A 12312-nucleotide genomic window follows, 5' to 3' on the forward strand; every position below is an offset into this window, starting at 1 on the left:
AAAGATAGATCTGATTGCTTCTAATATTAATGGTTGTTTGGTGATTTGTTGTTTTAATGGATTGTGTTTACTAAAATAAAAATCTGGGGCGGGGGGACAATAAGACATACCATTATAAAACAATTACAACCATAAAACAAGAAAAATGTAAAAGCAGTTCCACATATAAATCAATTCCATGTATCAAAGCAAAACAAACATTTAAAAATAAGTCCATATATAAAAGCAATTAAAAATATTTCCTAATAACAGGTGTGTTTTTTTCCTTTTTCAGGGAATAATAAGTTCTTTTGGCTCAGATCTCTTATAAACATTTGGACCTGATTAAAGGTGTAAGAACTAGAAAAGAAGGAATGAAAAGATATAGGAAGCATGTTTTCCAACAACTAATAACTGCAGTGCTGCAATTTTTAATTTTAAAAGATTTATTAACACCACAACACCACATTGCAAAAAGTCTAAGGCTGTGCCTGATCTTCTGATGCTACTCCTAGAAGTTTTTTGTAATTTATTTTTCTTACAGCTAAAGGATCCCCTCTCTTGTGCTCCACAGGAACGTAGGAAGCTCAGTGCATCTCATTCAGTGTTGCCTACATACTGATGGCAACACTTCCAGGATTTCAGAGTCTCCCAGTCTGAACCTGGGACCTTCCATGTGCAAAGTTTTGTGGTTTGTTTTTTTTTTTGGTCGTTTAGTCGTGTCCGACTCTTTGTGACCCCATGGACCAGAGCACGCCAGGCACTCCTGTCTTCCACTGCCTCCCGCAGTTTGGTCATACGCATGCTGGTAGCTTCGAGAACACTGTCCAACCATCTTGTTCTCTGTTGTCCCCTTCTCCTTGTGCCCTCCAGCTTTCCCAACATCAGGGTCTTTTCCAGGGAGTCTTCTCTTCTCATGAGGTGGCCAAAGTATTGGAGCCTCGGCTTCAGGATCTGTCCTTCCAGTGAGCACTCAGGGCTGATTTCCTTCAGAATGGATAGGTTTGATCCTCTTGCAGTCCATGGGACTCTCAAGAGTCTCCTCCAGCACCATAATTCAAAAGCATCAATTCTTCGGTGATCAGCCTTCTTTATGGTCCACCTCTCACTTCCATACATCACTGCTGGGAAAACCATAGCTTTAACTATACGGATCTTTGTCGGCAAGGTGGTGTCTCTGCTTTTTAAGATGCTGTCTAGGTTTTTCATTGCTTTTCTCCCAAGAAGCAGGGGTCTTTTAATTTTGTGACTGCTGTCACCATCTGCAGTGATCATGGCGCCCAAGGATGTGAAATCTCTCACTGCCTCCATTTCTTCCCCTTCTATTTGCCAGGAGGTGATGGGACCAGTGGCCATGATCTTCGTTTTTTTGATGTTGAGCTTCAGACCATATTTTGCACTCTCCACTTTCACCCTCATTAAGAGGTTCTTTAATTCCGCCTCACTTTCTGCCATCAAAGTTGTGTCATCTGCATATCTGAGGTTGTTGATATTTCTTCCGGCAATCTTAATTCAATCTATGTCAGAATCTTGGATCCCATTTTAAGACCACCTTTACCTCCAACAATTTGTCACTTTCCTCAAAGCAAAGGGGGGGGGGGATAAAAAAATAAAAATAAAGACCTGTACCTTTTAAACCTTTATTCTCAACTGTCTTCATCACAAATTGCCCCCTATCTTTTTCTCTACCTGTAAACTACATTATTCTACATTATTCTACATTATTCCTCTACATTATTCTCAACTGTCTTCATCACAAATTGCCCCCTATCTTTTTCTCTACCTGTATTCCAGTTGGGTTAAAGAATCCAGCTTCTCCCTTCTGGACCACCAACAGCACCTGAAATTCAGCAGATGGTGCACCGGATGAGCAATTGCAAATGTGCCAAAGTTAATTACTTAAAAGTCTCTAGGGCTGATCATAGCAAAAACCTTTTGCACTTGTGTAGCTCCTGAGAATGTGTGCAGCTGAACAGGTTTCAATTATAGCAACAGCGCAGGCTAAGAAATGAGCACAGATGGGAAGAGACAGAAGTAATAACAAAACAATACAAACCACGTGTGCAAGGAGTGTAACTAGGATGGGCCGTTGCCCCGGCACTTCTGTAACTTGTGTGAAAAGACAGAGGAGGGGGTAGTCAAAGGAGTATTGACCCAGACCCTTGGAAGCTGGCAATGACCTGTAATGGACATGACTTCCCACAGTCAAGACGAGCAGGATGTGGGGGGCAGTCAGTCAGAAGAGGAAGAAAGAGACTTGTCTTTTTCTCAGCTAGTAGAAGGCAATGGGCTAAACAAAACAGATCTGAGGTTAATTACTGTGTATAATAAATCTTCTTGAAAATACAACCACTGCTTGCTGATTACCTAATATGGCAGCCTGCCAATTCCTGACACTACCTGTTAAAGGAATTGAACTCCAAAGCGAAAGGATGGCCATCCTGCCTACGGGCAGTAGCAGCCACTGGTGAGGTTGGTGAGTTTAAGAAAGGATGAAAACATGTCCCTGTAAGATCACAGTGGAAGGAAAAGAAATAGATAATCCAAAAGAAATTAGGAAAGAATTTGTGAAATTTTATAGGCAACTATATAAAACAGCTGGGGAAAATGATGGAAAGAAGATAGAGGACTTCTTGAGACAGAAAGGGGTGCAACAAATTCCGACAGAAAAGAAAGACCGACTGAATGACCCAATTGAAACAGAGGAAATTAAAGCTGCCATAAAAGAATTGAAAAGCGGGAAAACACCGGGACCGGTTGGATTTACAGCAAAATACTATAAAGAAATGAAACAAACCCTACTTATACCGTTGAAAGAAGTTATGAATAATATATTAAGAAAAGGAGAATTACCAGAAACATGGAAAGAGGCATATATTACATTAATACCAAAACAAGATAATAATAATAATAATAATAATAATAATAATAATAATAATAATAATAATAATAATAATAATAATAATTTATTATTTATACCCCGCCCATCTGGCTGGGTTTCCCCAGCCACTCTGGGCGGCTTCCAAAAGAATATTAAAATACTGTGATACATCAAACATTAAAAGCTTCCCTAAACAGGGCTGCCTTCAGATGTCTTCTAAAAGTCTGGTAGTTGTTGTTCTCTTTGACATCTGGTGGGAGGGCGTTCCACAGGGAGGGCGCCACTACCGAGAAGGCCCTCTGCCTGGTTCCCTGTAACTTGGCTTCTCGCAGCGAGGGAACCGCCAGAAGGCCCTCGGTGCTGGACCTCAGTGTCCGGGTAGAACGATGGGGGTGGAGACGCTCCTTCAGGTATACTGGACCGAGGCCGTTTAGGGCTTTAAAGGTCAGCACCAACACTTTGAATTGTGCTCGGAAACGTACTGGGAGCCAATGTAGGTCTTTCAAGACCGGTGTTATATGGTCTCGGCGGCCGTTCCCAGTCACCAGTCTGGCTGCTGCATTCTGGATTAGTTGTAGTTTCCGGGTCACCTTCAAAGGTAGCCCCACGTAGAGCGCATTGCAGTAGTCCAAGCGGGAGATAACCAGAGCATGCACCACTCCGGCGAGGCAGTCCGCGGGCAGATAGGGTCTCAGCCTACGTACCAGATGGAGCTGGTACACAGCTGCCCTGGACACGGATTTAACCTGTGCCTCCATGGACAGCTGTGAGTCCAAAATGACTCCCAGGCTGCGCACCTGGTCCTTCAGGGGCACGGTTACCCCATTCAGGACCAGGGAATCCTCCACACCTGCCCGCCTCCTGTCCCCCAGAAACAGTACTTCTGTCTTGTCAGGATTCAATCTCAATCTGTTTGCCGCCATCCATCCTCCAACCGCCTCCAGACACTCACACAGGACCGTCACCGCCTTCACTGGTTCTGATTTGAAAGAAAGGTAGAGCTGGGTATCATCTGCATACTGATGAACACCCAGCCCAAACCCCCTGATGATCTCTCCCAGCGGCTGCATGTAGATGTTGAAAAGCATAGGGGAGAGGACAGAACCCTGAGGCACCCCACAAGTGAGAGCCCAGGGGTCTGAACACTCATCCCCCACCACCACTTTCTGAACACGGCCCAGGAGGAAGGAGCGGAACCACTGTATGACAGTACCCCCAGCTCCCAGCCCCTCAAGACGGTCCAGAAGGATGTTATGGTCGATGGTATCAAATGCCGCTGAGAGATCCAGCAGAACTAGGAAACAGCTCTCACCTTTGTCCCTAGCCCGCCGGAGATCATCAACCAGTGTGACCAAGGCAGTTTCAGTCCCGTGATGAGGCCTGAATCCCGATTGGAAGGGATCCAAATGGTCCGCTTCTTCCAGGCGTGCCTGGAGTTGTTCAGCAACCACTCGCTCAATCACCTTGCCCAAGAATGGAAGATTTGAGACTGGGCGATAGTTGGCCATCGTGGCCGCATCTAAAGATGGTTTTTTAAGAAGCGGTTTAATAACCGCCTCTTTCAACGGGTCTGGGAAGGTTCCCTCACGGAGGGAAGCATTCACCACCCCACGAAGCCCATCGCCCAGCCCTTCCCGGCTAGCTTTTATAAGCCAGGATGGGCAAGGATCCAGGAGACAGGTGGTTGGTTTCACTCGTCCAAGCAGCCTGTCCACATCCTCGGAGGTAACAGATTGGAATTGATCCCACGCAATTTGACTAGACAGGACTCTAGCACTCTCCCGCCCTGGCCCTGCTCCCACGGTGGCGTCTACCTCTTCCCGAATCTGAGCGACTTTATCTGCAAAAAACTTTGCGAAATCATTGCAGGAGATCATGTGGCCCGTACTGGGCCCCGATGTAGCAGGTGGTTCCGCTAAATTGCGGACCACCTGAAAAAGTCTCCTGCTGCTGTTTTCTGTAGATGCAATAGAGGCGGCGAAGAAGGCCTTCTTCGCCGTCGCTACCGCCACTTGGTAGGCTCGACACTGAGCTCTAACCTGTGTCCGGTCAGCTTCAGAATGGGTCATCCGCCACCGGCGCTCTAGCCGTCTCAACGATTGTTTCATTGCCCTCAGATCCGTGGAAAACCACGGGGCTGTCCGGGCTCCATGCAATCGGAGAGGGCGCTTCGGAGCCAAACAGTCAATAGCCCTGGTTAACTCCACATTCCAGCGGGCCACCAGGGAATCAGCTGAAAGGCCATCGACATGGGATAAAGCATCCCCTACCACTCTCTGGAAGCCATTTGGATCCATTAAGTGGCGGGGGCGGACCATCCGAATCGGTCCCACCTCCCTGCAGAGGGGAAGGGTCGCGGAGAAGTCAAGTTGCACCAGGAAGTGGTCTGACCATGGCACTTCTTTTGTTTCGCTTTTATTTAGTGTCAGAACACCAACATCCATGGAGGTAAACACCAGGTCCAAGGCATGTCCGCGGCTATGGGTTGGGCCAAAGTTATTCAGGGACAGCCCCATGGAGGCCATGCTTTCCACGAAGTCCCGAGCGGCCCCTTGTAAGGTCATGTCGGCATGGATATTAAAATCCCCTAGGACAACCAAACTAGGTGTCTCCAGGAGAACATCCGCCACGACCTGAAGCAGCTCGGGCAGGGAATCCTTGGTGCAGCGGGGAGGTCGGTACACCAAAAGGAATCCTGTACTGCCCCTATTGCCCAACTTCCAGAACATGCACTCAGAGAACTGGGTCTTCCTAACAGGACGCCTGGTGCAAACTAATGACTTCCTAAAAATCACTGCAACCCCCCCTCCCCGCCCACAAGGCCTGGGTTGCTGTGCGTAAGAGAAACCCGGTGGACAAGCAGCGGCAAGAACAGGCCCATCTGCTTCATCCAACCAAGTCTCTGTTACACAAGCCAGGTCAAATCCTCCATCCATGATCAAGTCATGGATGGCAGTGGTCTTATGAATCATTGACCTGGCATTGCACAGCAGCACCTTCAGGCTATGTGGGTATCCCTTGCTGATTCTAGTATCCGTCCGGACAGGACCAGACCCGGAGGCAGGGATAGTCCTCAGACAACAACTAAACCTGCCTCCTCTGTAATGACATGGTCTGGTCTTAGCGTAACTCCTCCTCCTACCCTTGATCACTGAGATCGGTTGTCCCAGCGCATCCCCCTCTGTGGAACATACCCCAGCCATTTTGTTGGCTGGGACCCACTCCCCGGCAGCCCTGACCCTTCCCCTTAAGAACAAAATAAGACCTTAAAACAATAAAAACAAAAACAAACAAACAAACAAACAAAATTCAGAAAACAAAAAGCAATACAAATGAAAAACTATAAAAATTACAAATCCATTAAAATCAAACAAATTCCCAACTAAACATCCATCCCACCCCCATCCCCGTCCCCACATATACAAAAAAATAAAAGGAAAAGGAAAAGGAAAATTTTAAAACATTTTAAAAGGAACTCTGCGCCCCACCGGATCCCCCTGGGCCGCAGCAGCAGTGACAGCAACCGTCCCTGTGAGTCCTGTCAGGCCCTGCCCTGGGCCAGATGGTGAGTGGCAGAAAGGAGCAGGGCCCTCAGACACTCACACAGGAGAGTCCTCCTGGGCAGCAGAACGCAGCAGTCCCTGTGAGTCCTTCAGGCCCCGCCCTGGGCCAGATGGTGAGTGGCAGGAAGGAGCAGGGCCCTCAGACACTCACACAGGAGAGTCCTCCTGGGCAGCAGAACGCAGCAGTCCTTATGAGGCCTCAGGCCCCGCCCTGGGCCAGATGGTGAGTGGCAGGAAGGAGCAGGGCCCTCAGACACTCACACAGGAGAGTCCTCCTGGGCAGCAGAATGCAGCAGTCCCTGTGAGTCCTTCAGGCCCCGCCCTGGGCCAGATGGTGAGTGGCAGGAAGGAGCAGGGCCCTCAGACACTCACACAGGAGAGTCCTCCTGGGCAGCAGAACGCAGCAGTCCCTGTGAGTCCTTCAGGCCCCGCCCTGGGCCAGATGGTGAGTGGCAGGAAGGAGCAGGGCCCTCAGACACTCACACAGGAGAGTCCTCCTGGGCAGCAGAACGCAGCAGTCCCTGTGAGTCCTTCAGGCCCCGCCCTGGGCCAGATGGTGAGTGGCAGGAAGGAGCAGGGCCCTCAGACACTCACACAGGAGAGTCCTCCTGGGCAGCAGAACGCAGCAGTCCTTATGAGGCCTCAGGCCCCGCCCTGGGCCAGATGGTGAGTGGCAGGAAGGAGCAGGGCCCTCAGACACTCACACAGGAGAGTCCTCCTGGGCAGCAGAACGCAGCAGTCCCTGTGAGTCCTTCAGGCCCCGCCCTGGGCCAGATGGTGAGTGGCAGGAAGGAGCAGGGCCCTCAGACACTCACACAGGAGAGTCCTCCTGGGCAGCAGAACGCAGCAGTCCCTGTGAGTCCTTCAGGCCCCGCCCTGGGCCAGATGGTGAGTGGCAGGAAGGAGCAGGGCCCTCAGACACTCACACAGGAGAGTCCTCCTGGGCAGCAGAACGCAGCAGTCCCTGTGAGTCCTTCAGGCCCCGCCCTGGGCCAGATGGTGAGTGGCAGGAAGGAGCAGGGCCCTCAGACACTCACACAGGAGAGTCCTCCTGGGCAGCAGAACGCAGCAGTCCCTGTGAGTCCTTCAGGCCCCGCCCTGGGCCAGATGGTGAGTGGCAGGAAGGAGCAGGGCCCTCAGACACTCACACAGGAGAGTCCTCCTGGGCAGCAGAACGCAGCAGTCCCTGTGAGTCCTTCAGGCCCCGCCCTGGGCCAGATGGTGAGTGGCAGGAAGGAGCAGGGCCCTCAGACACTCACACAGGAGAGTCCTCCTGGGCAGCAGAACACAGTAGTCCTTATGAGGCCTCAGGCCCCGCCCTGGGCCAGATGGTGAGTGGCAGGAAGGAGCAGGGCCCTCAGACACTCACACAGGAGAGTCCTCCTGGGCAGCAGAACGCAGCAGTCCCTGTGAGTCCTTCAGGCCCCGCCCTGGGCCAAGATTCAGACTTAATGCAAGTAAAGAATTATAGACCGATTTCGCTGTTAAATCATAGAATCATAGAGTTGGAAGAGACCACAAGGGCCATCGAGTCCAACCCCCTGTCTATGATTCTATGATTCTATGTTGAAAATTTTAGAATTAATGAATACTGGACGATCCTTCTTAAAAGGAATTAAAGCTATATATTCAGAACAAAGAGCAAAATTGATTGTGAACAATATAGTAACAGAGAGTATTGAGATTACGAAAGGTACAAAACAAGGGTGTCAATTACCGCCACTGTTATTCATATCGGTACTGGAAGTTTTTCTAAGGACAATAAGGAAAAATGAGACAATAAAGGGAATTTCAGTTGGTCGGAATGAGTATAAAGTGAAAGCCTTTGCCAATGACTTGGTACTAACAATAGAAAATCCAGCTACAAGTGCTAAAGAAGTATTAGAAGAGATAGAACAGTTTGGGCAAGTGGCAGGTTTTAAATTGAACAAAAAGAAAACTAATATGATTGTTAAAATTATGAAACAGGACCTGGTGGAAGCGTTGCAGCAACAAATTGGTATAGAAGCGGTTAAAAAAAGTTAAATATTTAGGAATTTGGTTAACTACTAAAAACATTGATCTTTTCCAAAATAATTATATACCAGTTTGGAATGGAATTAAAAGAGATCTGGAAATATGGGGAAGGATGAAATTGTCATTTTGGGGAAGGATTTCTGCTATCAAAATGAATGTGCTACCAAAGATGTTATTTTTGTTTCAGTCAATTCCAATAATCAAAGGGGCAACAATTTTTAAAGAATGGCAAAAACCAATTTCAAGATATATCTGGCAGGGGAAGAAGCCGAGAATACAGTATAAGTTATTAACAGATGCTAAAGAAAGAGGAGGCTTTGCCCTGCCAGATTTGAAATTGTATTATGAAGCATCTTGTCTCTGTTGGTTAAAGGAATGGATGGTATTAGAAGATACAGACTTGTTAGACTTAGAAGGTTATGATAATAGATTTGGTTGGCACGCATATTTATGGCATAATAAAGCAAAAGTCCATAAAGGATTTGGAAACCACATATTTCGAAGATCTCTAATAGAAATATGGGATAGGTATAAAAACCTATTGGAACAAAAAACACCACACTGGTTATCTCCATTAGAAGCAATGAGTGTGAAAAAGATCAATATGCAGGGAAACTGGATAACTTATGGGAGATTAATACAAAAAGAAGGAAGTAAATGGAAGATGAAACCATATGAAGAAGTTAAAGAATATGTAAGAGATTGGCTACACTATCATCAGGTCAATGAAATGTTTAAACAGGATTTCAAAGAAAAGGGATTTGATGAAAGTCAAAGTTAGAAGTTGAGATATTAAGTAATAAGTATAAAATTTTGTCTAAAATGTATAAATTGCTGCTTGAATGGCATTTGAAGGATGAGGAGGTAAAGTTGGTTATGATTCATTGGGCTAAAGACTTTGGGTAAAATTATGGAAGGAAGGTTTAAAATTCACTGCATGCAATGCCTTAAAAGAAAATGTGATGAAAATGTTTTATAGATGGTATATTACACCTGTCAAACTGGCTAAAATGTACAGTGGTGCCCCGCAAGACGAAATTAATTCGTTCCGCAATTTTTGTCGTCTAGCGAATTTTTCGTCTTGCGAAGCACGAAATCCCATAGGAATGCATTGAAAATCAATTAATGCGTTCCTATGGTCAAAAAAAGTCCAAACAAAGCCAAATTTGGTACAACAACAGTTTATTAACTGCTCTTTAAAGTCACACATACTGTAAAGAGCAGTTCAAAAATTGAAGGGAAAATAAATTAACTTTATAAACATGACAGAAAAACATTTAAAAATCAACAAAGTGCACAGTAGTACATACATTTTCTAAGACTCTGGGGGACCACTCGAAGAAGGCTCCTCTTCCACTCTTTGCTTCTTGGTCAAGAACCTGTCCATAGTCTGCTGCTTTATCCGCCTTTTCAGCAGCTCCCTGAAAGACGACATGACCCTCGTATCATAAAAGTTCCCAGCGTCATGTGCCACGTGCTTCTCATGGTGGTGTAGATCTGCAAAAGTCTGCACCTCCTTCCACTTCTGGCAAATGTCCCTCAGTCTTTCGGAGGACAGCCGTTCCTCAGTTGCTTCCTCCTCTTCCAGTGAGGCCTGCTCCTGCGCAGCCTCTGCCTGCAGTTCGACCAGCTCCACGGTGGTCAGCTCGTCGTCGTGCCCCTCCACCAGCTCGCAGACGTCCTCCTCCGTGACCTCCAGGCCCATGGTCCTCCCCAAGGCAACAATGTCCTGCACCACTGTTGACTCTGGTGCTTCAGAGTCACTTGGTGCCACACAGTCCGGCCACAGGCTGCGCCAAGCGCAATTCAAATTTCTCTGGCTGATCCCTTTCCAGGCCGTGTTGACCATCTTCAAGCAGGTGACGATGTCGAAGTGGTCCTTCCAGAATTCCCGCAGGGTGATGGTGGTGCAGTCAGTCACCTCGAAGCATCGCCTGAAAAGCTCCTTGGTGTAGAGTTTTTTGAAATTGGCGATGACCTGCTGATCCATCGGCTGCAGCAGTGGTGTGGTGTTAGGCGGCAGGAACATGATGTTGATGAAGCTGAACTCCTCCAACAAGTCCACCTCAAGGCCTTTAGGATGGGCAGGAGCATTGTCCATCAGAAGCAAAGCCTTCAGCGGCAGGTCGTTGTCCAGCAGGTACTGCTTGACAGCAGGGCCAAAAGCAAGATTGACCCAGTCCACAAACAGCACACATGTGACCCAAGCCTTGCTGTTGGATCGCCACATGACACTCAGCCGCTCCTTGTCGATCTTGTGTCTCTTGAAGGCCCGTGGGTTCTCCGAGTGGTACACCAGCAGGGGCTTGATCTTCAGGTCGCCGCTTGCGTTGGCACAGAAGAGCAGGGTCAGACGGTCCTTCATGGGCTTGTGGCCAGGCAGCCTGGACTCCTCCTGAGTGATGAAAGTCCTTTTGGGCATCCTCTTCCAAAACAGCCCGGTCTCGTCGCAGTTGAAGACCTGCTGCGGAACGTAGCCCTCCGTCTTCACAAGCTCCAGGAACTCCGCTGCAAAGTCTTCAGCCGCAGGAACATCAGAACTGGCAGCCTCTCCATGCCTGACCACGCTGTGGATGCCAGATCTTGTCTTGAACCGGTCAAACCAACCTCTGCTAGCCTTGAAGACTTCTGGCTCGGCTGAGGTTCCTGGCTGTTCACGGATGAGGTCAGCGTGCAAGGCCTTGGCCTTCTCACAAATGACGGCCTCAGACACTGTGTCCCCTGCACGCTGCTTCTCTTCTATCCAGATGAGCAGCAACTTCTCGACCTCCTCCAGGACAGCTGGGCGGTTCTTCACGATCCTGGTGACTCCCTTGGCTGCATCAGTCGCCAGGATCTTCTCCCTCATCTTCAGGATGGTCCCAATGGTCGATGGGTTCCTGCCGTACTCCCTGGCGATGTCCGTCACACGCATTCCGCCGTCGTGCTTCCAGATGATCTCCTTCTTCATTTCCAGCGTCACCTTCTCCTTCTTCCTATCGCCGGCCACCGCAGCAGCAGTCTTCTTGGGTCCCATGGCAGCACAGCTCCTACCTTCGTAAACTCAGAAACAGAAAAAAAAATCAGTGATGTGCTTCAAACCCAAAAAATACAAAAGCAGCCAGCCACCCACCACACAGAAATTAAAACCCAGAACCAAGGCCTTGAATCCCAAGCACCCCAACCCCAAATCCAAAATCCAAAAACCCCCAAAAAAGTTTTAAAAGTTTAGCTTACCAAATGGATGAAAGAGAAGTTCTGGAAAAGCTTCAACAATCAACCACCGAAGTCCTCAGAAACCTCAAATGGCTGCAAAATAAGTTTAGGAAAAGCTTCAAAAATCACCAATGTCTTCAAAAACCTCAACTGCTCCCACAGACACGCACCAACCCACCCACAACACAGAAATTGCAAACCCCTCCCCAACTGCTCCCCCAGCCCCTCCCCAACTGCTGCAAACCCCTCCCCAACTGCTTCCCCACCCAGACAAAAAAAAATTTCAAAAAATAACAACATGGCCAGCACTCAGAAATTCAAACTCAGAAAAAAAAATTTGAAAAAAAACAACCATGCCTAGTGGTCACAGAAAATCATAAAAATTCCCCAAAAAGCCCCACATGGTCCCAGATTTCTGCAGAAACCTCTCCAACTGTTCCCCTAGCCAGCCAGCACTCAGAAATTCAAACTCAGAAAAAAAAATTTGAAAAAAAACAACCATGCCTAGTGGTCACAGAAAATCATAAAAATTCCCCAAAAAGCCCCACATGGTCCCAGATTTCTGCAGAAACCTCTCCAACTGTTCCCCTAGCCAGCCAGCACTCAGAAATTCAAACTCAGAAAAAAAAATTTGAAAAAAAACAACCATGCCTAGTGGTCACAGAAAATCATAAAAAT

Source organism: Podarcis muralis, chromosome W, assembly GCF_964188315.1.
Source record: "Podarcis muralis chromosome W, rPodMur119.hap1.1, whole genome shotgun sequence".
NCBI lineage: Eukaryota > Metazoa > Chordata > Lepidosauria > Squamata > Lacertidae > Podarcis > Podarcis muralis.